General features: G+C 46.9%; 1 protein-coding gene across 12 annotated transcripts in view; it reads right to left on the reverse strand.

Moving 5' to 3' along the window:
• GATAD2A (GATA zinc finger domain containing 2A) overlaps positions 1 to 24988 on the reverse strand; it is a 92384-nt gene extending 67396 nt beyond the window's left edge. For 4 of the 12 annotated variants that reach the window (XM_072947305.1, XM_072947308.1, XM_072947310.1 and 1 more), the window contains exon 1: positions 12685 to 13033. The gene's annotated coding sequence lies outside the window, so the exon portion shown is untranslated. Of the gene's footprint in view, positions 1 to 12684; positions 13034 to 24651 lie in introns of those variants that run through there. The other 8 variants (XM_072947304.1, XM_031689389.2, XM_006199021.4 and 5 more) reach the window with 4 other exon arrangements.
• Between the last annotated feature and the right edge of the window lie 633 nt (positions 24989 to 25621).

Genomic DNA, 25621 nt, shown 5'->3' on the forward strand with positions numbered 1-25621 from the left:
TCCAGCCACTGGGTCCCGCACACACACGCAAGCACATACAGAGCCATCACACACGTGCACATGCACAAGCCCACGTGCACACACCAGGCTAGCATGCACTTTGTCCTCAAGGTAAATGTGCACTCCCACTGTCAGTTGTTGAGAAAGCAGACCACACATCCCAGAGAAATATTGTCTTAAGTGGGGTCAGATTCTCAAGCACCCCACAAAGTCCACCTCACCCCAATATCCTCAAAGCACAGTCCTGCCAGTACAAGCCAAAGCAAGCAGGACACCTCCTGGGAAGTCACCTCATATCCCAGGTTACCAGCCCTCTCTGCAGGGAAGCTGCAAGGCCAGCACAGGCCAAAAGGGGCAAGGAGGGAGAAAGAGGGGCAATGCCACAGGGGCAAGGGGGGCACTCACTCACGCGGCCTTTACTGGGCCAGCCTTGCAGGGGACCCTCTGGCCTTCTCTAAGGCCCACCCTCCTGCCATGTTCTATCTCCAGCTGCCTCATACAGACCCAGGTCCTACCCAACCACCCAGCACCAAGATCCAGCCTGAGACCCAGGCCCCATAGGTCTGTCCCCAAGACCCCAGTGACACTACTGCTAGGGTGAGGGTTCAGGTTCAGGACTCCTTGTCAGTGTTTATCAGGCTTTGGTGGAGCAGGGAGGGGAGGGCCTTACTCTTGAGAAAGCTCGTCAGAAGGGTGGTTACAGCTCAGTAAGTAGAGTGTCTGCTTGGCATGCAGGCCTGGGTTCAAACCCCAGTACCTCCATTAAAAAAAAAAAAGTGAATAAATAAATAGATGAACATAATCTCATCTCCACAAAAAAAGCTACTGCTAGGCACACAGATTCAAACCACCACAGAAAAGACTACTGACAATATCAGGAACATCCAGAGAATCATCTTTAACACACTGACAAGAGATTTTGTTACTAAAGGAGGGAAAGAAAAGTGCAACAGTGGCTAACAATTACTGAGTTCTTCATTTGGTGCCAAGCATAGTGCCAGTACTTTACATGCTTGGTTTCATTTAATCCTCATGACCACAGAATGAGGTGCTACCAATGCTACCCACATTTCACACGGGGTACTACTATTCCCACTCACACTTCACACAGAGACTGCCACTGATGCCCACACTTGACAGATGAGAAAACTGAGGCTGAGAGAAGTCAAGGTGATTGGTCAGGGTCACAGGGTTAAGAAGTTAAATGGGGATCCAGACCCAGATAAGCCATCTCCCAGGCCCAGGCTCAAATCTGAACTAACACACCTTCCAGGACAGTCTGACTCTGAAACCATCCTAAGGCTGGATCTTTCCAAAGACTCTGGAAAAACTTCCTAAAGCAAAGATCAGCACACCCTCGATTCCTCTTCTAAGAGTACACTAAAACTTAGGCCTTTACTGAATTGCTGGAAACTTCCTGGAGGAGTGACCCTTGTTGTGCAAACCCTTTTTCCACGGACCAAACAGCGAATTCAATGACTCGTGTGCATCTTAACATTCTGTAAAAGACGCTAAAACCCTCAGAGGTTGACAAAGCACGTATCTCTGAGCCCCTAAGTTGGAAGGGTACAAGCCAAGAGAAGGGGCTTAAAGGACCTGATCAACACAGCCAGCAGGGGGAAGTAGGGTGGGTAGATAAATTGGGAGTCTGGGATTAGCAGATACAAACTACTATATATAAAATAGATAAACAACAAGGTCCTAATGTATAACACAGGGAACTACACTTAATACCTTGTAATAACCTATAATGAAAAAGAATATGTATGTATAACTGAATCACTATGTTGTACCCCAGAAACACAACACTGTAAATCAACAAAGCTTCAATTAAACAAACAAACAAATAAACAAAACTGCCCCCAGGGCCAGGAAACAGGATCTTTTCATCTTCATTTCCAATGAGATGTACACACAAGCCAACCACACTCTTAGCACGCCACACAGCAAACTAGGGGTCCTTGGCAAGGAGCACATGCACAGACTTACTCTTTCCTTCCATTAGAACAGCGGAGCACTCACACATGGCGGGGAACAGAGCAGACATAGACCAGTGGGAAGAAGACAGATCCCCTGGCCACTGACACAGCCAAGAAGAGTGTAAGGACAGCGGAAGACACAAGGCCCAGGGGACGTGGAGCTTGGGGGACAGCCCAGGCCCTATAGGGATGGCTTCCTAAGGTGGGTAGTGGGCAGAGCATGTGCTGGCCCTCCCAGCTCTACATATGAGGCACCAGGCTGCTGCCATCACCTAACTCACCTGATTCCTCCCTCCCACCCCTGGCTTCAAAATCAGGACCCTGATGATGTCTTGGTCATCACCAGGCAGATGTTACTCTCAGACCCAAGTCATTTTTTTCCCAAGTACCAAATCCCCAAGGCCCCTTTCCTTCCTGTGACAACCCCTCCCTACTCTCAACACCAGTACTATCACTCAGCAGGACACCCACTTGTCTTCTCCCTGAATTCTGCCAGAAGAGCCAGGATCTGAAAACATTTGAGCAACGCATGAAGTAGGGAAACTTTCTCAAACTAGGAAGCAGCAGCTGTTCGAATAATTCATGTGGATGTTTCAGAGAGGCATCGTAATCACTCTAGGTCTGTCTGAAAAAGTGTCCAAAACCTCAAGCTGGAAAATCCTCAGAATCTAGAAAATGTTGGTTACCAACCAGCTCCCAGGATACAGAAATTACATCGAGCCTCTTCCGGGTCCCTCTAATTGCCACAAAGCTCCTTCTCAGGCTAAGTTAAGGGCTGTGTCTCTCTAATTTCCATCCATTTGTTACTACTTCATTCTTGTTCCAGAGCAGACCAAATTCATATATGAGATAGTCCCTCAGATATTTATTCTTTTGCCTGTTATTCCATCTAACACAAAGCACTATTAGTTTGGGGAAGAGGAAACACAAGGACAAATCAAGTTCTGCACCCAGCCCCCAGAGCCAGCTGAGATGTGCCAGGGTCAAAGACATACCCCTCCAGTTCATGAGGGTCCTAGGTCCTGATGGTCACATAGGACCTCCACACCTCAACCCACTGTGTTCTCCCAGCCCAGGGAAACAGGGAGTAGCCATCAAGGGCCACAGGTTAGGCTATCTGACCAATACTCCCATTCTCCCAGGCAGCAGACACATCTCAGACCACCCTCTCCACGACTCAGCTCATCGTCACCTTTGCTCAAACTCAGCATCCCTAAAACCAAAGACCCACTATCTCAGGACCTGTGTCACCTTCCAGTCCTCACTCAGCTGCCACCTCTCAGACATATTCCTGCCCACCCGTCCTCTTTCCCAGGGCATCTTGCCCTGTCTCGTGGTAAGACCCCCAAGGATAGGAATAGGCCATCTCACCCATCACCAGAACCCTGGGGCACAGCACAGGCCCAGCAGGGAAAGGACCCCAGTTGTTGGATAGACAGATGTCTTGTACTCAGCCCTTGGTATCCAGTTAATCACCACCCAGTCTCCACACACAGTGTCTCTGGCACCTGTCCCTGCCTTTTATTCCCTATCAGGCTAATTCAAGGCCATATTAGTTCATGCCTGCCTCTTATCAATGACCCTTTTACCTCACTGGCTTCCCTGACCAATTCAAACAGACATTCTTCTCCTCACTAATGTTGAGGGCTCTCCATGCTTTTAGGATGAGGTGTAAAGAGTCTTCCATTTAAGGTCATCAACAATAATCATTTTTCAACCTTATTTTCCACTAAGACTTTCCATAAACCCTGAGGTCCAGGAAGTTGATCGGCCAACTCCATCCCTTCCTGACACTCCGGTGCAGGGAACTCCTTGTGAACAGTTTAGTCCAGCATGACAAACCTTCTTCACAGAATCTATGAACCCAACACCAAGAAAAATCATCTCTTCTCAGAATAGTGTGCATGGAGGGCACAAATCAGATGCCCCATCTTTCTCATGTCATGGCATGTAACAAAAATTATATTTGTACAATGCACTTCAGTTAAAATGAGGGCTACTCAAAGCCTGAGGAGCTGGCCTGGAGCTGGGACCACCTGGTCACAAGGACTTCTCTACATCCCTGCCACTCATCTCAGCCAGCTGGCTAAGCTCTGCTTAGAGAATCACACAGCCAGCGTCTCCTACTCTGGTCATTCCATTGTATGGTAATGAGAAGCCTGTGCTGCATTTCACTCCATGTGGCATCTGTTGAGTAGTTTCTGCTCTTAAACATCAGTGGGAGATAAACAACAAGTTCATATTGTACAGCACAAGGACCTATATTCAATATCTTACAGTAACTTATGGTGAAAAAGAATATGAAAACAAATGTATGTTCACGTATGACTGAAACGTTATGCTGCACACCAGAAATTGACACAACATTGTAAACTGCCTATACCTCAATAAAAATATTTTTTTAAAAAGTACACGCTCAGAAGATTTTTTTTTAATGTCAATGGGTTAACTTTTTAAAATAGCTTTAAAAAAAAAAGCCAACACTGGTTCAGTAGATTCAAAAGACTGGTTAAGCTGATCAAAGTGACCCTAATTTTTCTAAGCAAGTCAAGTATCCTTCTCCCTTCTGCTATAAACCAAGGCAACAAAGTACACATGCTCCCACCATCTTAAACTTCACTTAAAGGCCAATGCATGTCTCTTATCTGCTCACCCAAAGCTGAGCACCTTCCCCAGGTGGTGACCTGTCCACTTTTGCTGCCATTTGTGGCAAGGTCACCTGATCTTACCTACAGAAAGCAAGAGGAACCTCTCCATCCTCCCTGAGAGGGTGAGTGGGTGCCTAATGGCACCAGCAGGAGGAAAGGCCTACCGGCCAATTCTGAGCCAAGATCTCAACTCACCAATGGGCCTCCTAGAACCCCTTCTCCACTCCCAACCCCCAATACTGTCTCTTCCAAAAACATGTTCAATTCCTCTAACCAGTTCTCTTGTGATATGGTTTAAGGACCACTTCAGCAAGCAGAACATACTCCCCTACATATAAAGAATATGTGAAAAATAACCTCCTTCAAAGCTTTTTAGCAGCTAGGTTATGCTGTTCTAGACTCACCCTTATCTGAGTGTTAAGGCCCTTCACTCTTGCCCTTCACTCTTGCACAGCTGACTATCAGAACCTGATACAGGATCTGACGTCTAGCCCATTCCACCTTATTTAATTTATATGGGTTGCTTTTTTGAATCCTGAAATGATCACCCAAAATGGTTCCCCTGAAGTTCAATAATAAGTGCCATTACTTTTTTTAATAGATGAGGAAAAGCAATTTAATGCTCTCAAAATTGAAAGCCATCACCAACTCCATTTCAGAACAGGAATTGAGTTTTGGGGGTCTTTTTGTTTGTTTGTTTGTTTGTTTGTTTAAGGCAGCCCTGAGATTCCAGAACCAGCCCTGAGTGAAGAATTCCAGAATTCTTCACTGTGCCCTGACCCATCTTCACATTAGAAACACAACAATGACCTCAAAAGGCAAGGCCCTGAGGAAGGAAACCTGCCAATGGACTACATAAATAAAGAGAAGAACCTAAAAACAAAAAATACTAAACTAACCAAGCCATGAAGAAATAAGAATGACAGAGATCAGACCACTCCAGGAGGGAACAGAGATCTATGTTCTCCTCCTCTGCAGGTCAACCCACAGCAGGCCACTCCTCCTCTCAGGCCTTAAGTTTCCAGTTCGAAACGTCAAGATGCCCCGCTTATCTTGAAGTCTGTATGCTGCACGCTGGTTTCAACAAAACAGCACATAGAAGCAAGCTAGCCAGCTCCAGGTGAATGTTAAACTTATCTGCTGCCCAAGGACCAAAAATGGTTACATTTCTAATGCTCTGCCTGACAAATATAAATTGACAGTAAAGCTGCAATTACATTTCAATCTGGACTCAGTCCGTTAACATCCTCGACCAAGAAAATTTCAAAAGCAGACCAAGCAGTACTTACTACTGAGTACCTAAGGGTACTCTTGTGTCCTCCTCAGACTTCAGCATCAGGAAATGTCACTTGTAAGGTTGAAAGAGACAATAAAAACTCAACAATAAAAACTTAAAAAGTTTGGAGAGGGGAAGCAAAAGACAGATGACCCACATACAAAACTGCTGAGGTCAGCTAATTAAATAAAAGTGTTAAGAAAAACACTAATCAAACCCTCAAAATATCCCAGGGTTCCAGTGGATATAAGAGAATCCCAGGGAGGAATGTGACTCTAGAATCCTCTGAAAGAACCGCCTGCCATTGAAGGGGGTGGGAATTAACCCTTTACATGCACAAGAATAGGAGATGAGAGAACAGAAAATGAAGCTCATGTGTTCGGTCAATAATATGCAAGTCTGAGAACATTATAGGTCTGGAGTGACAGAACCAATTCAATCAATGCCTTCAAACGAAGAATTCAGTTTGCCTGTTCCTACTCTCCCCAAATCATTTGGCAACTGGGAAAAATGTGTTTCCTCTGAGGATGAATGAAGGTTGTAGCAGCAAAGTCTTAAGAACAGGCTGGCAGGGGGAGGGTATAGCTCAGTGGTAGAGCACATGCTTAGCATGCACCAGATCCTGGATTCAATCCCCAGTATCTCCGTTAAAAAAATAAATGAATGAATGAATGGATAAACCTATATACCTCCCCCTCCAAACAAAACAAACAAAAGAACTGGCTGGCAGATTGAACCTGCCCAAAATACACAAGAAAACTTAAAAATTTATTGCCACTGCTATAAAATTCCACCATACGGAAACTAAAGTGAAGATATTGGCCTGAAACCTACTCACCTCCAAGATTATGGTGAGCAGCTGCCTCTAAGGTAAGAATGTGTTGTCAAATTTAACAGCCACTGACTCAAAGGCTAACAGCACTGAACAACTGGGATTGAAGGAAATGTTACATTGGGATTATATGCAGATTTAAACCACAGGGTTTTTTCACTTTCTTTCTGGGATAACCTGACTGACCTTTTAAGGTCGAGATTTCCTTACAATGAGTCCTGAAGACCTCTAAATTGTTAGGCTGAGGTGGGATTTTATGATAAAGAAAATCTAGTTCCTCCATCTGAGTGATTCATTGTGTGTGACAACTGAGATGTAACACCCCAGGGGGATCATCATGTAGTTGTCTACTAGGGGGAGAAGGATTTTGTCTCAGAGGTGAATGGAGGAGCAAGGGCTAGGGTACCCCTGACTACTTTCAAATATTTCCCACTTGTCCTCATGGCCAACCCATGAAGTTAAAAATACAATCCCCATCTATGGATGGGAAAGCTGAAGCCAGGTGGCCAGGCAACCCACCCAAAGCTGAAGAGCAGTAAGCTGTAGTCAATGACAAAGCCAGACCTGTCAAATTTTCAAACTGGCTAGAGAACTGTAAGTGCAAGTGTGGAAAAAGGACAAGATTCGGGCCCAGAACTTCCCATTTGTCACTGCAAGCACCATCAAGCAATACACTTCCCATCCCTGGCCAGAGTCTACTCAAGGATAAAACCAGAGGTACAGGGGACCCTCTTGGTTCTCAAAGGCAGGACCCCATAAGAGAGCTGCCTGGCAAACATATTCCCATCTTACAGATGGAGGGGCTCTCCCTGAAAGTCAGAATGTGGGGCTCAGCAAGCCCCAGGTCAGGAAAAGGGGCTGTGGCTCCTTTGCCCTGGTGAGGCATCACCAACCCAGCCATTCTGTATCTCTAGGGAGGTGCTAAGGCTGGTGGCAAAAACATTCATAGTCTGACATCAGAAAGGCTAGGGCCCAATCCCAGCTGTAGAAAAATCAGCAAAGTGATCCTGGCAAGTATTACCCTCTGTAAGGACTTCATCTTCCATCTGAAATGTAGGGAAAGACTGTGGCTCCAAGGGACACAGAGCAGACAGTGATAGTTTCTCCCACAGAGATGCTCCACATAAGAGAAGCAGAGCAGTCATTCATGCTTTGGGGCTCTGCCTCCTCTATTCTAGTCACGATGCTACACTCACTGAACTCCAGTTTACTGAGCAGGTACACACACTAGGTGCTGTGCTATGTCACTTGCATTTATTATCTCACTCCCAACTCTGTCATTCAATGTAGACATTACTATTCCCTTTTTAGAAATGGGAAACAGAGGGCAAGGTTCACTAAGGTCAAGTCATAAGCAAGTGACCGGGTGGAGCTCACTCACACCCAACCTAAGGCAAAGCCAGAGCTGGCCCACAACACCACTCTAGGGACCTGCTGCCTGGGAACAGGCCCACAGCCCCACCTGGCAAACAGCAGGAGGCACTGGATGTGGAACAACCTCTCAGGCACCAGGAGGAGCTGGTTGGCCACTATAATGCAGCAGGAGTTTTTTAAGTGTGCCCAAAGGCATTACCTCATTTAGGATTAATTATGTTTGAAGGTTCAAATCAAAAGACCTGGCCAGCAAGGTGGGTCAAGTAGTGTCACGTCTAGAGATGGAATTGCAGGAGGAATGGCAAAAAGGTTCTTCAACCACAAACAAATGAAGACCTTCTCCCCAGTCCCCCATGCTGCCTCTGCCTCCACCCTCTCTGCCCTCAGTTGCAGCTGCACCTGTCTATCTTTGAGGCCAAGCAGCCTCAAAGTCTTACAGCCTCTATCCTTCCCCCAGAGTCCTGCCTCAACTTGCTGGGAGCCCCCTTTCAGGTACAGCCCATCCCCTGCCAGCACATTCTACCTTAGATGCTGGCCTCTGTTCCTTGGACAGATATCAAGCCTTCAGTCCTTTTATGTAAGGAATCCATGAACTGGGAATCAGGAGAACAGGAAAGCAAGGCCTCTGACAAACTCACCTGTGAAACAAGTACCTTTGTGAAGATAAAGAGAGAGAAAGTGGGTGCAGCACACTGAAGCTGCAAGGACCCTTTCCCACATACCCTGGAGGGTTCCCAGATGATTCCCAGTCACTTCCTAGGGCTACTTGCAGGTATTTAATTAGAGTAAGTTCCTTTGTCTTCTAAAAGACTAACCTACATTTTCATCAGACAAAAAGAGGTCACAAATACAGCCTAAAAAGCAAGGGGAGGGGCAAGAAGCCCGTGGTCTGACATTCCTCTTGACTAAAATGTCCTGGATCATGTTTGCTGGAATCCACAAGTATGCAAGATCTGTCCCCAGCTGGTACTTTTGTTTCTAATAACACCATAACACCATTTCACTATTTCCACCTCACTGCCACCACTTCAGGTCCCTTGTCTTTTTTTTTTTTTTAACTCAACCGTCTTAACATGTTACCTTCCTAATTCAAGGCAAAGATACAGCTTTGCATAGTTAGCACCTGAAACAAGTTTCATTACCTGAAAGAATAGCAATCTGAGGCCAGATTATCTAACTCACCTCCTAAAACAGTTCAGATAACTCAAGAGCATCCATTCTAACAAACAACCACACTTAGCAGGCAGCACAATTCTGTAAGCCTCCAACTATGACACTGCCAACTCGTTCTTCTGGTTCTGCCACACTTCCCGACCTGACACTTGTTACAAGCAAATCCCAACGATGCTCTATTACCCCAGGACAACTGCTCATAAAGACCTCACCTACTCACCTATTTCATAATCTTCCTAGTTTTCTACAACGAGCATAAATTAACTCAATTATCAGGGGGAAAAAAATAAGCCTAAGGAAAATAGCCTTGTCCGTTCCATTTGATGGCACAGAAACATCCCAAGTCCAAACAGGTAGTTCTCCAGACAATCATTTGAGTTGCCCACGCTTTCAGAGATTAGCACACCAACAGTCCTTAAATGGATTCAGGGAAACTGACACATTCAAGACCTTGCAGGTCATTCTTGATTTTCTCCCGAGAACAAAACACCAGAAAAAATGCCAACATTTCAGAAAGGCTTCGCTACTTCCCCACTCACGTCCTTCAGGTGCATCTTTCAGTCCTCTGCTATCTAAGGTCTATGAGGTCCTAGTTATGAGCCCCAACACTTCCTCACGGCACCAGTCCCTGCTTTATCCTCTTCAGTGGGGTCCCACTACTCTCAAGGTAAATTCCAGACCCCCTCAGCCCTGGGGACTGACTGCCTGTTTGTCTCTCTCTGCTTCAAATACACTGATCTTCCTTCAGTCCCAAGCACTCTCCCTGCCGGAAACGCTCTCCCTTTTCTCTTTAACCTATTTAGTTCCTACACATCCTCTGATCCCAGTTGAAGGCCCCCCTCAAGTCTTGCTCACCAGGTCACAGTGTCCTCTCTCCTTGGCCTTTGTAAGTTTCCCCAAGTTTATGAGATTAGTTATGACTTTTCTCCCACTAATCTCACAGCAAACTCCACTGAGCACCGGAGGCACAATACGCACACTTATATTTATTGAATAAATCAATCCAGAAATCACAACTTGCAACACCAGAAATTCACAAAATAAATGATGTAAAACAAGTGAGAATTACTGAAGAATTGAGAATTGGAGTCTTTAAAATGTTTTATTACTGAAATAAACAATGTTCCTTAACTTTTAAAAAATCAGAAAATAGAGATACCAAAAAGTTTAACCAAAACACAAAAACAAATAAACAAACAAATGAAAACCCTACTGCTAACCCTAATCCAAAGATTTTGTTGTTGACATGGTACAAATCCTTCCAGGATTTTTTCTACCAAGAGCAGCATTACTTCTTTCCTCACTATCAAAATATAAGATTGTAGGATCTGCCAAATGATACTGCATTAATAGAGATGACTTGACATTAACAAAAAAATGATGTCATCTGAATGGAAATAACAATGCATCCAAATCATTAATACAGAAGCCATCCCATTCTCTACACCATATCCAAGATGAGAGGCAATCCTCTGTAAAAACAGCTTCAGAATTTTAGGGGACAAACAGAGGATGAAAGATGAAGAGTGGAGGGCGTATGTAAGAAGAGGGTCTAGTAAATCACTCTCAAAATCTCCAATCTAAACTGCTTCCTAGAAAAGGGCCAATTTTTCTGAGTTGTAGGCTATGGAAGCAAAGCAAAGGAGTGACTTTGTGGCTTGGTTCTTAAAAGTGAGCTGTTATAACTCTGCTCTCTGAGGACAAAACAGGGCTAGAAATGGTGTCACCAGGTCATCCCCCAACTCCAAGGAGAGGTGCACTGGAGCCTGGACAAGTAAATGTCCCTCTGTTTTAGGAGCCCTCAGGAAATACTCAACACCTTGGGCTCGCAAACAGGAGCATTCTTGGGCTCTGTTGCCCCGCAGGGAAGACGCAAGCCCAGCTCTGCCTCTCCACTACTCAGCAATCTTGGGCAAGCAGCCTGGCCTTCAGAAAGCCTCAGTTTCCTCATCTATAAAGTGGGGACTATACTTTCCCCTCCCCACTGGATTGCTAGGGGCACTGAAATATGTCTATGCATTGAGCTTGACACATAGTAGGCACTAGAATCCGGACCAGTAATGATCTATTAGCTTTCCACCACAGCTTGCTGTCAGATCTAACAAGCTACTGATCTTGATGTACTGATCTGGTGCCAGTAAACATTATTTCATACAATCTAACTTAAAAGAAAACTTGTAACCACTACCAGAAGAAAAAGAACATCAACAGGACAATAGGTCCAAGACTGAAGCAACTACACACAAGGCTGATTGTCCCTTCGTTTCTCTGTGCTACCACAGCCAGAAGGTGTCACTGTGTGAAATGGACACACAGAACCAGAGACTTAACCAGTACTGGGTACTCCAAGAAAACTGAGAGAAGTAAAAGGGTGAGGAAGAGAGAAAATTAAGGGCTCAAGTGACTCACTCGGACTTTGATCTAAAGAATCCAAAGCTCTTACGATAAGGATGAACTACACACCTAAAGGTGTAGGGTCAAATACACAAAATTAAGCAGTCCTTGCAAAACTCCCAGGGTAGGGCAGAAACGTGCACCTAAGGTGTCATCCAATTCCTAAAGGAGGGGTCCTCATCATTTCTGGGTCCCAGTGTATGCGCAAACACCAAGTGTCAGTCACACTCTAAGCTTGGGCCCTGCCCATAAGCCTTTCCTTGTTGAAGTGATCAATTCCGATTCTTGGCAATAATCCCTTTAAAAGGCCAGCTGCTGCTGTCTAGTCACTGATGTCGACCCGTTCCAGGTGGGAAAAAGGAAATCAATACAGCCACCGCCTAGATGGGGAGGCAAATTTAAAGTGTAAGGCCCTGTGAAAGGCTGGAACCCAGAGAGGGGGAAGGGTCCCAGGACTCCCGGGGGTCAGGCAGGAAGGGCGCGAGCCGGGGGGAGGGCTGGCCCTGCAGGCGTGGGCGCGCGGGGACTCTTATTCTGACACGGGATCCGCAGCCGCCGTCGCCGTCGCCGCGGGGTTCAGCGCCGCGGCCCGGCCCGCCCGCGACCCCCGCCTCCCTCCCGGGACCCCCGCCCCGCGCGCCCACGTGCCGCCGCCCCCCCGCGCGTCCCGGCCTCTGAGATGCGGCGCCTCGCGGCCCGGCCCCTCCCCCGGCCCCGAAGGAAGCGCAGGAGGTAGAGGGGCGACGCCGCGACTTTCCGGGACCCCCGCCCGGCCCGGCCCCCACGTGCCCGGGCGGCGTCGGAGCGCGGAACTTTTCGGGGAAGCGCAAGGAAGGCGCTCCCTGAATACAAGGAGTAGAACTCGCTCGCTCTCACTTTTCCATGTTCACACGGGGGTCTCTCACAGCCCCCGACCCTCCGACCCTGGGCCGCCCCCGCAGCTCCACTATCCACTGCCCAACCCCGACCCCGGCCCCCGCCCCCCGCCAAGTTTGGTCCGGAACTTACCGGGCCGCGGGCTGGCCGGGCCCTAGAGCAGAGCGCGGGTTCAAGGGGCCGCGGGGCCGGGGTCGGGGTCGCCTGCGGGGCCGGGCGGCCGAGGGGCCGGGGGCGCCGGGCCGCGCGCGCTCGCTCCGCCTGTGGGGCCGCCCGGGCCCGCGGCGCTCGCTCCGCCGGTCCGCCCGCCCGCCCGCGCCGCCGGCCAGATAATGCGCCCCTCGGCCGCACACATGGAGCCCGGCGCCGGCGTCACCGCCCGGGACATGCGCACCAGGTCAGCGCGCCCGGCCCGCGGCCCCCAAAACACCGGGGAGCTCTTAAAGGCGACGCCGCCCGCCCGCGCCCGGCTGGGCGGGGCCAGGCGGTTGGAGGGCGGGGCCTGGTGATGTGGGCGGGGTCGTGTTGGCCGGCACCGCCCCGGAAGCACCGCCCCTCCTGATCGCGCCCCACTGGACGCCCGACCCCGTGCGTCGGTTTCCCACGCGGGCTCCGGCGGACTCCTAACGCAGGGCCAAGGGGTCGTCGCCAGCTCTCCCGCGGCAGAGCAGGGCGGGCCGCGCCCAGGGCTGACTCACGACGCGCTCACTACTGACCTCGCTCCAAATGAGCTGCGAGACCTCAAGCAACTTGGCTGCTTCTGAAAACCGAAATCAGAATGCCACCCCCTCGGGGTCGTCACACAGAAGTTCCCTTCCAGGGGATCAGCTAAGCCATCACTTATCCAGCGCAGGGAAGAGAGTTCTACAAAGTAAGATCCAGACCCACTCACTGAAAAGACACTTGGGGGATGACTGCTCTCCCTCTCCAGTTACCTCCCAATCTGCCTCTGGGAGAAGGTGAAACCTCCCAAGAAAACGAATCTGTACCCTTCCCTCTCCAGTGACTTGGAGGAAACACAGTCTGACCTAAGAGAGGATGGGCTTTGGAGATGTTAAACTACATAAAACAAAACACAATTTTAATAGGGAAAATAAAATATCTAGTATCACAAGAAGGCTCTCAATATCAAGATTAGGTTCTGAAGAATCACCAAAAAGGCCCTTTCCACGTTCTTTTAGTGTTAAAATAATTCATAATGAGACACCTAGAATCCTAAATAGCGCCTTTTAATTTTTATAACACATCCTAATACATATTCATACAAATGAAACAAGTTTCATCAAACATACGTTTATCACTTGCAATGTAGTGATATTTTCTATTTCATTTTTAAAAAGAGAATGTAATTCTGACCCACAATTGTTCTTGACCCCAAACTTTAAAAACAATGTAGAGTAAGTTTTACAAATAAAATTTTCTGCTATGAGCCCCCACCCCAGAAAGAAGTTCCAAAAAATCCCATTTTAATTGTGTTGAGTTCCACACCTAACTGGCAACTTTTTGTCACTGATTCCACCCCCTACTACACCCCCAAAATCTTTCAACAGCTTAGTGCCAACATCTGGCATGCCTTCCCCAAGGCTAAAAGAGAAGCATTCCTCAAGGGAAAAATGATACAAAGTACAAATTGTTGACCCCCGAACACCTTCCCTGACCCAGTTTTGTCAACAGCTTGCTTTGCTACAAAGAAATTCAAATGTACAAATTCAAAAACCAAACAAAAAAGTCTTATTCTCAAACAGGTGACCTAGTATAGGAATGCAGGAAGCTCCCTGATCCCATATGCAAAGATAGGTTAAAGCAAATATCCATGACTTTCATTCTAATTCAGCAGCTGTACATTTTGAGAACTGCTTTATGCTAGGACGATTAATCAGATGATGTATATTAAAGCAATACAGCAAAATATTACCTCACTGCTCCTCACCTGGGTCTTGATTAATGCCAACTTAATTAACTACAAACAGAGCAAAGTGCGGTCAGGTGGGAGACCCAAGACTTGAGATTGACGTAGAGATTCCAGAGTCTGAGCTTGCAAACCCTGTGCGAGTCACCAAGATGACAACCATCCTGTTTTAAAGAGGGAGGCATCAGCAGTGACATATTAATGACACACCCTCGTGGACTGAGGTGTGCACTGGTGACAGGTGGGCTGCTCCAGAGGACAGTGCCAACATCAGCTGGAAAAGCAGGGGTGAGGGTGGGGTGAAATAGTTGGACTTTATTTCTGTGATAGGAAGAGAGGGCCAAGTGTGTAGATGGAAAAAACCATAGTGAATTCATACCTTTGGGGTCCCTGATGCTTAGGCAGGTGAAAGCTGAGGCTGCTTGGCTTAAAGACCTTGATGCCTCAGTGCCTAGTACCAGACTAAACAGCAAATAGTTCAGCTGGGTGATTATGAAACATGATGCAATCATCTTCAGATGCCATTCTAAAACTGAAGAAACTCTAATTAAGAGACAACTAGGACTAGAACCATGTTTCTCTTGAAGTTTTCCCTCTGCCTTAAGAACAAGGCAGTCAATTAATACTTATGGATACCAGTTAATATAATCCTTTAAAAACACTTCTGTTACTAAGTTAAACAAAACTTCCTGCCAAATTCACTTCATATCCTTTAGACCAAATCCTTGTTAGCAATAGCCAAACCTCCTTCCACCCTAACAACGGCAGAAATACACTAATTATCTTTCTAATATTATCTATTAGATAAACTTTTAAACATCATCTGAGCTAATTCTTCTACAACAGAGGGATTGAAGAAAACAAATTTGGGCCAAATTCAATGTTCATGTCCTCTTTTATAAAGCAGAAATTGGTCCACAGTAGTGTGAAACTGACTGAAAAACAGTAGCATCACCTATTACATGTTTAAGGTACTGTACTTTTTGGTTTTAATCAGAAATTTTCTTTAAAGTTTCTTTCTGGTGGACAAAATTTAAGATGTCTTATGTGAAAACACTGATCAAGAAGAACTGTCTAAAAGACCACTCATCCCAAGGGTTTTGAGGCTGGGGAGCCTGCAGGTACCAGCCCCAGAAGTTCACAGGCTGGTGGCACAGAAAGACTTAGAATGATTTCAATGTAGGAGATGCATTCATAGGAAAGTTAGGAATGACAGAGGAAGGGGCTGCTCCCTTGCCTGAGGAGGAGTCTGAGAAATCTCTATGGATGTGACATTTGAGCCGTCTCTTAATGGATGAACATCTCAGGCATCTAGAACAGCAGAGACAAGGACCAGAACTGGCTACTCCCGGAGTGTGAGGGCTTTAGAGCAGAAAAGGCTGAAAAGGGATGGATTCATTATCCTTTAAACTTTCTAGATGGCTTTCTCTCTCAGAACACAGAATGATCTGTCAACCACTTACTTAAATTTACAAGATAAGCAGACCTAGTTATGTAGACTTTAACCAATTTTTAGACTTCTAATATCAAACAATGATATTAGGCTCCCATTTGTTTTCTGACACTCTCCAAGGAATTATAGGTTGTTCACTCAAAAATGTACCATGTTAAAATTTTTTTTAAAAAAGGATCCTTATGAAAAAAAGCATTGACTGGTTTCCATGCTTCACATTTTTAGTACTCTAAAGTCTAAAACTGTTTTCACTGAGTTTAGGGACAATGTTATCACAATCTCTAAGAGAGGATTATTTTAAAGTTTCTTATTTCACCCCAAATTCACACTCAGATGTTGAGATTACAATGCAATTGGATGGGAAAGGAAAAGATTCATTTCTATATGAATTTTATTTCCTTAGTACTTTGATATTTTTGGTACTTTTTTTAGGATCAGGATATAGTTAAAGGGGCTATGTCTTATGAAAAATACAATACTCCCAACACTACGGCTGCTGCAACAAATGTCAATTTTTTTAATCACAACATTTTTACACTAGATTAGGAGTTTTGGGGGGACAGGTCAGCACCAGTTTGCCCCATCCCTGTCGTGTATGCAGAAAAGTTCTCTGAAACATAGCTCTCTAGAGATGAGCCACTTTGTCAACATGTGTTTGTTTTGAGTATCTTTTCTAACCACGATTCTAAACACTTAGTGTCAACGCAACATGGAGTTCAGGCTCCATCTGCAGTTAGTCTCTGTGTAGCCATGATAACACACTATTACAGGGTTCTGAGCACAGATGCTTCCCTAAAGGGTTAAATACAGACTGCTCAGAAGTATCATTGTGAACCGGAAGTGTATCTCCCATTCTGTCTTCATCTGCATGTGTCACCAGTTGGCAAGGAATATCTCTTTTGTGTCTATACATGGCTTACAAAAAAAAAAAGGCACACCTAATTTAGATCAATTTTAAGTCTTTGAAAAGTTAGCAAGTGAACCATGTTTTCTATGAATTAAAGAATTAAAATGAAAAAAAAAATCAGAAAACCACCAGAAAAAAAATGCTACATAACAGTCAAGTCTAAAGATCAACCTATTCAAACCTGCTTAGCAAAGAGTGTTAGTCACATCATCGGTCTGCTAATAAACATCCTTGGTTTAGACATGAAGGAAAATATGTTTTAAAAACCTGGTATCCAATTCATACCACCCTCCCCAGTTATTAAATGGCAGATCTTCCAAACGACATAGGAAGGAGGAAAACATTCCTCCCCAAAGTCTTCCTAATTAGAAGAGTACTCCCTCCTCTACTGGTGCCCAGTATTTCACTATAGAAAATACAGGAGGCGGGTCTTTCTAGTTTTCTCCTTTACAGCTTGATAACAGGCCTACAATTTTACCAACTCCTGGTTTGGGAGCAGTAAGATCTTTATTTCAAATCTAGGTCAAAAGTCAATCTTCAATAGAGATACTTTAAGAGGTTAAATAAGAATTTGAAAGATTTATAAATATAAATACAAATATAAAACCTAAACCTTGAAAATGTCATGCAAGTTTAAAAAAATCATTCTGCTGTGTTAAGAATTTCAGACCAGCTTAAATGACAATTCTCAAAGGAAAAAAATTCAGCAGCGCCCTTATCTGTTCTCTGGAAGTTCCTTAGGAGATTAAACTCCATGTTGACCGCATACAGAGTCTACATGGTCTGATTTCACTGGTCATCATTGGTTTCTGATTCAAAATGCTTATTCAGAGCTCAATTTAGATATTATTTTAATTTATTTGGGGGGACATTATTTTAATTTGAATTCAATTTTGAATCCTACTATGGCATATTTTATAAGACTCTCTACTTCTGAAGGTAACTTTGGGCTTTTCTTGCCAAAGGTGCTCAGTTCAAACTCTGACTTTTACATGAGCAAAACTCCTCAGATCAAGGGAACTCACCAGGCTGTTTTTCTCCTCTAGGTCCCTGACCGTGCCCATGCTGTTCCTCTTCTGAGAGTGCCTAGCCACCTAACAAGTAGCTCTCCCCACCGCCCTTTCCTTTGCAGGTTCTCCAAATAGTCCCTCCTTCCCCAATCCAACTGCAGCATTTTGCTGCACTTACCAGTTCATGAACCTGTCTTTTCCTGGTAGCATATGAGTTTCTGTGTCCAGCCAAGTGCCTGACCCTTGGCAAGTTAAATGAGTATTTGCCAGCAGTGGCAGTATAAGGCTACAATGAACTAAGGGAACATACTGAGAAAAATCAGCCAATCCAAGAACCTCTAGATCGTCCCTCAGTCATAAATAGCAGCCTGTGGCCCCAGTGCAGACCAATCTGCTCTTGGGCAGTATTAACTGCCATAGATAGCTATCCAAACTTGGGTGCCAACCTCAAGAGGGACAGTCAGCCTTGTTATGATTCTGTAACAACTACCTTTACTAGGCACCTACAGCAATCCAGCCACTTGCCTGGTGTTTACCATCACCATCTCACAAATGAGGAAACTGAGGCTCAAAGAGGTTAGGCCACTTGCAGTTAGGCCACCTTCCTGAGGTCATTAAGCGAGCAAGTGGCGGAATCTGGCTCTCTGGCTCTTAAGTTTCTACTGCACACAGGGCCTCCCATGGTACTTTTACAAAGCAACAAAGACAAGAGCACACTCCTGCAGAAGGACTTATCTACTGTCTGCTTCCTTAAATTCTATACACATCTCCAGAACAGCCCTCTGCAGGCATGCTCCTGCAGGGAACGTTGTGATAATACAATAGGAAACCATCCCATTAACCACCCTGCCAGATAGTCCTGAATTTGTGGGTACATTAGCTGAGCCCCCAGAACTGCTAAGTGCAGGTCCACTGGTGGCTCCCAGCTCTGACGAAGAAGTTTACTGAGCAAAAAGTGAGAACCTGAATGAGCTGGAGCCCAACAACCCAGCCTGGAGGGCGAGGAACAGGAAGTGAAGAGAGAGCAAGCATTTACTTCCCAAAGGCAGCAGAGCCCAGAGGTGGGAGCCTGGTCACGTGCACATTGCATTACTTGTCCACGCCCACTTCCGGCCTGGGCCTTCCTCTTCACCTCAGGAGTCAGTACTTGGGTAGAAGGAAAGAAAAAGAAGAGACTGCCAGAAACTCTCCTTATAATATGCTCCCTCTCTCCTGGAGCCTGGGTCCTGAATGAGTATCCACCCTTGCTCTCTGGCTCCAACCCTCACAAGTACACTTACTCACTTACTTAAGAAAAGCACCAGTCACACAATTCACCTATGTGGACTAACATCAAATCTGGCCAAAACATAGGAAAGTCAATATAGCAGGTCCCCAGTCCCAGTACAAGAGGGAACACTTGAGCAGAGGAAACTCTGTGCAACTCTTTTTTTTTTTTTTAAGATTTCAAATAAGGCGGGAAGGGCTTTTAGAGCTGTTTATTTCTTTGCATAATATACACTGCCATGAAGAAATGCCACAGGATTCCAAAAACACACTGCCACCAACTTCAAGAAAAAGCAAAGCTGAAAATGCTCCTGGCAATAACCATTCCAGACTCTCTCTTATTTCTCCAAGACCACAGTCAGTCATCCTGGATCAACTAGTGCCAACAGCCAACAATCAACCAGGAAAACACCATACTTTTTGCTTCCTTTCAGAGGAAGGAAACAGAAGAAAGGAACTCTAGAGAAGAAATTAGAAGAGTAATAAGGTTTCACTTCCAAACCTCCAAGAAACTCCACCCCAAGTTCCAAACATCCAGGGATATTCCCAAAGAAGTTCTGAGATATTCTTTCATTCATTTGTTTGTTTACTTGTCTGTCACTGGGATGTAAGCTCCCTGAGGGCTGACTGCCACTGTCCAGCTCTCTGCTAGGCCCCCAGCTGAGCATGTTGCGCCTGGTGCATCACTGGCACACGGACATTTATTGCTGAATTATTTGCTGGCACAGGAAGTTACATGAGCCAGAAGATTTAACATTTTCTATTTTTCAATCCAATTTAAGTTGCATTAAAAAAAAAACTATCTTATGGCCACACAGAAAAATCTGTGGTAAGTAAAGCCCTTACCTGAGTGTTCAAATGTCCCTTACAGGCCAGTTTGGAGGGATAGATTCATATTCAAAAGATGCATCAGTATAAATAAAAAGACAGCCGGGCTGCAAAGAGGATAAAGTCAAACTTAATACTAGGAATTGAAAATAACAACATCCGTTTATTTGGATGGAACAACTCCACAGAGTAGTTATTTCCCAATTCCAAAAGAGGTCAACTTCTTTCTTATCATCAAAATCCCACAGGGATTTAATGCCCCGAGTGCTGTCTCCAACAGGAAGGAAACCCTGACTTCCCTAGCTATTTCAGTTATATAAATCAACAATTTATCGTCCCAAGTTAGAAGCTGGGCAGTGTTGGGACCCACATGCCTTTTAGAGCTGCCCACCAACGGATAACCACGTTACATTACATCTAATAAATGTACCTAGATCAATATCATTTCTAACTATCCAAGGGTTTTTATTGCTGTAAGGATCTTTCAGTTCAAAAAAAAAAAGTTTAAAAAACTTCCTGTTAGATAAAAGAGACTCGGTGGTGGCGCCACCATCCACCAGAGTGAAGTCTGTGGTGCACAAGAGATACAGCATAATTTCAAAAGGGATAATAATCCCTTTAAAGTTGTTTACCTTACGTTTTATATTTTAAAAATAATAAACTGCTCCTTTCCTATACAATGGAATAAATGTCTTTAAAAGAATTAAGATTATACAATGGAATAAATGCCTTTAAACGAATTAACATTAATTTCAGATTGGCAGATACTTCTTGGGCTCAATAGTAAACTCAGCGTGTGTGTGTGTGTGTGTGTGTGTGTGTGTGTGTGTGTGTGTGTGAGAGAGAGAGAGCGAGAGCGAAATATTTTAAGGGGTGGGGGAAAGATCTTTTCTTCAAACTTGGGAGTGGTGCAGTGAAAGCCTTAACAGATTTTTCACCCACTATTTCCCCCTACCTCCAAAGTGCTAGCTATCAGGGGCAAGTGCCATCTGTCCCCACATGAGTAAGTGAAAAGGGCTGGGCCCAACTCACCAGCCATGATGGGCTTTCACTAATTGCTAAGAAAGAACCCTCTTACAAAAAAAGCAAAAAAAAGTGTCCTGCCCTCCCCAGCCCCCACCCCCAGAGGTTAAGTTAGCATCTTCACAGCTCTCTGGATCCTTGAGACCTCAAGGTAAATTCTGATTTCCTCATGGTCACTAAGCCACAAACTCAATGTACTGTTATTGTGTAGCAAAAAATGACTTTGTCCATCACTTTCCCAGTCTTTTATCCCCAAATCCGATCTGCTACCCTAAAAGAATGGTTCTTCTTTCAAGGTTCTAATGTGTAAGAAGAGATCACTCACCAGGTCATTGCTGCATATCACTCACTCAAGCAGTTCCAAAATATGGATATTTAGGTTTATGGTTCACTTTCTTTTTTCTTCCCACAATTCAAGTTCACTGTTATCTTCTATTTTGCCTGTGGTCTAATTATAGTAATACATCTCCTTGGCCTTAACTCAGACATTACCCCATTTTATAGAGGGAGAAAGCAAGGCCAAAGCAAACACAAACCCTTGCCACATAGCAAATCCATCTCACGTCTGCCATTCTGAACACAGAAAAATGTTACTAGACCCAGGTGGGCAGTGGGTTTTTCAAGAGACATATCAAATTTCTTTCTCTTTGCTCTTAGGGCATATCTAGCTTGGCAAAATGTCAAGTGCTTCCTGCTCTGGGAGTCCAGGCCAGAACCCTAATCTTCTGAGCACAACAATCAACCTTTACTGCACACCAACCATGTGCTAGGCACTGTGCTGGCCGCCTCCTGTTCATTATCTCAGATTCATTCATTCACACGTCTACGAAGCACTTCCCATCTGCAGGCGCCTTCAAACACATTCATGGAAATGTGACCCCCTCAAGTATTTAGTAACATGACAATCTTGTGCTGTAACTTATCCAAGGCCACATGGCTAGGAAGAACAGACCCAGAAACTGAATCAGGTCCTTCTGACTTCAAAGATCCCCCTTCCCTAACACCCCACCATGATAGTCCTAATGGTTTCATTTCAAATCATAAATATGTGCCAGCACTTCTCTACCCTGTCACAAGACACCTTAAGCCCTGAGCTCCCCCACCATCTTTCCCCTTCCCCTCAGGGCAGTGCCTACAGCTGACCAGGAAGAGGCGGCAGAAGAGCAACCAGGTCTGAAGCAGCTTCCTGCCTGGACTTGACTACCCCAGGAGCAGAGGGCCCAGGAAACTCTCCAAGCACTTCTCCACAGAAGAAAATAGCTCGAGTTGAAACTTGTGTCCACATGGTCCACCGACAGATTTAGAACTCAAATTATAGCCTCGGCAGGAGTCTTCACAAAGGACTCAAATTAAGCAAGACCCAGATGGAAATGAACAGGAGAGAGACAGCCTTAAGTCAAACTGTAAAGTGACCTGCAGTTCTAGCAGAGTCAGAGGGAGGAACTTGTTGAAACGCTAAACTAAACAGAAGTTTAGCCTCTATTTCAGAACTCCACTTCAGGAACATTCTCCCCACGTTTTTAGCCTGAGACTTGTATGTGGACACGAAGTGGTTACAAGTTACTCAGGTTTCAAACTGAGTTCATTCCTGTCCTTTGGACCATCTCTCAATGCCAGCATTCATCTACTTGGGCTCCAGAGAGCTCTGCGTTTGGCAAAACAGATAAAATTAGCTACTGGAGTGAACTTGGAATCCAGGGTGGGCCATTAAAAAAAAGTACACATGAGATTTGTAAAGGCCACGTAAAAACTTCCTTTGGGCCAGGCTGAAGTCATCTAAAACGTAGAGAAATGAATTCAAATCCCCTGATCCTTGCCTCCCTTCCACCCTTCCTGGATCTAACGTGACCCATTTCCTGCTTCTTGCCCTGCCTTCCAAACCAGAGTGGCCCACAAACTGAGGATTCTCTAGAGATCAAGGGGTAAATCAGAGGGCCTAGGGAGAGAAAACACAGCAGGAAAGCCTAAAGAAGTGTTTTTCTTCTCCTTTTTTTGGAGGGGTGGGAGTGTGGTGAGGGAAGTGAGTTACACTACGCAGAGGGAGAACTGAAGGATGGGACAGGAAGTGGGTCAGTCCCACAACTTGAAAGTGTGATAATGGGGGGATAATGCCCCAGCCCTGTCCCTCCCACCTCTACACTCGCCTGACAACACTGCAGTGGCTTCATGGCTCAAAAATGGAGTAACCAAGACCGTCATCTGGCAATAGCTCCTGCTCCCCTAAACCTAGCAGGTCTTAAATTGTAAGAGAAAACAGCGTTTTTTGCCTGTCTCCCAATTTTCCTTCCAGTCACACAATCCTCCAGGTCCCTGAAAGCTGAGGTAAAAGTTCAGAGAATATCCCTAATCTGGCATTCCAAGAAGACTGGGGTTGGGGGGCAGGGGGGCTTGCATATTTCTGATCCCTCCTTCCAGAATGGAGAGAAGTGGGTACCACAAACAGAAGTAGGGGAACCTTGAAGTTGGGGGCTCCAAGGAGAACTGAGGGAAGAGTTTCTTCCTTAAAGACTCAGAAGGGGAACCTCAGGAAAGGGGGAATGTCCTCAGACAAGTGGAAGAGGAACCCCCGGGAATGCAGGGGGTCCCTTCAAAGAAATGAAGAAATCTACCGTGTCTTCCATCAGAGACGAGGTATCTTGGAACAGTGGAGGCACATTTCAGAGATGTGAGGAACCTAACAGGGAGTGGGACATCTCATATTAGGAAGAACCTCTGGAGATGTCAGGGACCCCTCCAAACATTGTGGCATCACAGATTAGCAGGGGACCCCCCAAAACAAAAAAATTTTGGAAAGGTGGGAATGTTTCCTCAGACAAATAAGGATCCAATTAGAAGTATGGGCATTTCAGAGTAGTGGGGGTGGGGGGCGCCTCAGGAAAATGGCGGTACTCATCAAAAAGTGGGTCTGGAGGAGAGAGTAACAGCTTAAGGGTAGAACGCGTCCTTAGCGTGCACAAGGTACTGGGTTCAATCCCCAGTATCTCCACTGAAAAAAAAAATTAGGGGACCCCATCAAAAATGGGGACAGCTCAGAAAAGTGGGGAACATTTCCAAGAAGGATTCTGACAGAAGCGCACCTCAGATTAGTTGGGGGATACTTGGGGAAAGAAAGAGATCACCCAAAGAAGTTGAGACAGAAAAGCAGTGAGAGCATCGCAGAAAGGCAGGGGGGCAGGGGGGAACATCTGAAAAGTAGGGGGGACACCTTAAAAATGCAAGGGAGAAAAAGGAGCACAGAACAGTGGGACAACAGCTCAGAGAAGCAAAGATCTCCTCAGAGAGGTGGGGGTCCCCCACAGAAGTGAGGGGGAGGGTCCCCTGGAAGCAGAGATGTCTCCTGAGAGAAGCGGGGGTCCCTCAGGGAAGCAGGGTATCCCCAGCGAGACGGGGTTCCCAGAAAGGCAGGGAGTCCCTCAGAGAACGCAACCCTTAGGAGAAGCAGGGGTCCTCTTAGAGAAGTTAGGAGGGGTAGTCTCAGAGAGGCGGGACTCTCGGGGAAGTGGTCCCTCAAAGAGATGGGGGGGTCCCTCAGGGAAGGGAAGCTCCTCTCAAAGAGGTGAGGTCCCTCAAAGAGAAGCGGGTTCCCTCAGACAAGAGGGTCCACGCACTGGAGACGGCCCCCTGGAAGAAGCGGAAGCCCCTGAGAAGCCCAGGGCACCGGAAGCCGGGGACCCGCCACCGGCGGCGCCGGCCCCTCACTCACCGAAGTTGCTCAGTGCTTCTGCGGGTGGCTGCCGGGCCCCGGCCGGCCTCGGGTGGCGGGGTCTGGTCCGGTCCGCTCGGGTCCCGCGGCGGCAGCTCCCTCAGGTGGCGCCCGCGGCGGCGGCGGCGGCAGCGGCGACAGGACCACAGACGGTCGACGGATGGACTGCGCGGGCGACGCGGACCGCGTTCGGGTGGCGGGGGTGCGCGTGCGCGCGCCGGGGCGCTGACCCCGGGCGGGAGGAGCCGCTGCGCAGCGCTCGGAGCAGCCGCTCGGTCTCGCCGCACCGTCTCACACTGAAATTGCCCGCTTCGCAGCCCGGCTTCCCCGGTTGCTAGGCAGATTTCGTCTCGCACACTTCCGGGTTGAGACGCGTCTCACCGAGTGGCGGCGCCGCAGGCCAATGAGGTCCGGCAGGGGTTCCCGGGATCCGCGCCCCGGTGAGGGCGTGGCCAGGCTCATGACGGACATCACCCAGCGGCCAATGAGCGTACGTGCCGGCTAGCCCTCGGGATCGCGCCGGGGGCCTGGGCGGACCCAAGGAGGCGGGACGAGGTGACTGACGGGCGGAAGGCCAATGGAAGAGTGGGGCGGGCCTCAGGTCCAGTCAGGGCGCTGCGGGGGCGGGGCTTTAGGTTTGGGGCGGGAACACCTCAAGGGGCGGGGCCTACGGGACGCGTCAATCCGTGGTCGGCTAGCTCGGACACTGGAGGGGGGTTCCGCCGGGCTGCCCGGCGGCCGACAACTGGCTGGGCAGGGGGTTCCCCGCAGTGCTCAGCAGGGGCGCCCCACCCACAATGCACCGGAGGCTGTCTGGGCCGGGCGGGCGTGGGGCGGTTACGCCGGGAGGTGGGCGGGGCCGCATGAGGCGCGCTCTGAGGACACTGGGCGAGCTGTGGCCCGGCCTTGTTCCCGAGGGGTTTCGTTGCCTCTGGGCTCTTTTCTGTCTAGAGTCATGGGTTCTACTCTC

This window comes from Vicugna pacos, chromosome 22 (genome assembly GCF_048564905.1).
Source record: "Vicugna pacos chromosome 22, VicPac4, whole genome shotgun sequence".
NCBI lineage: Eukaryota > Metazoa > Chordata > Mammalia > Artiodactyla > Camelidae > Vicugna > Vicugna pacos.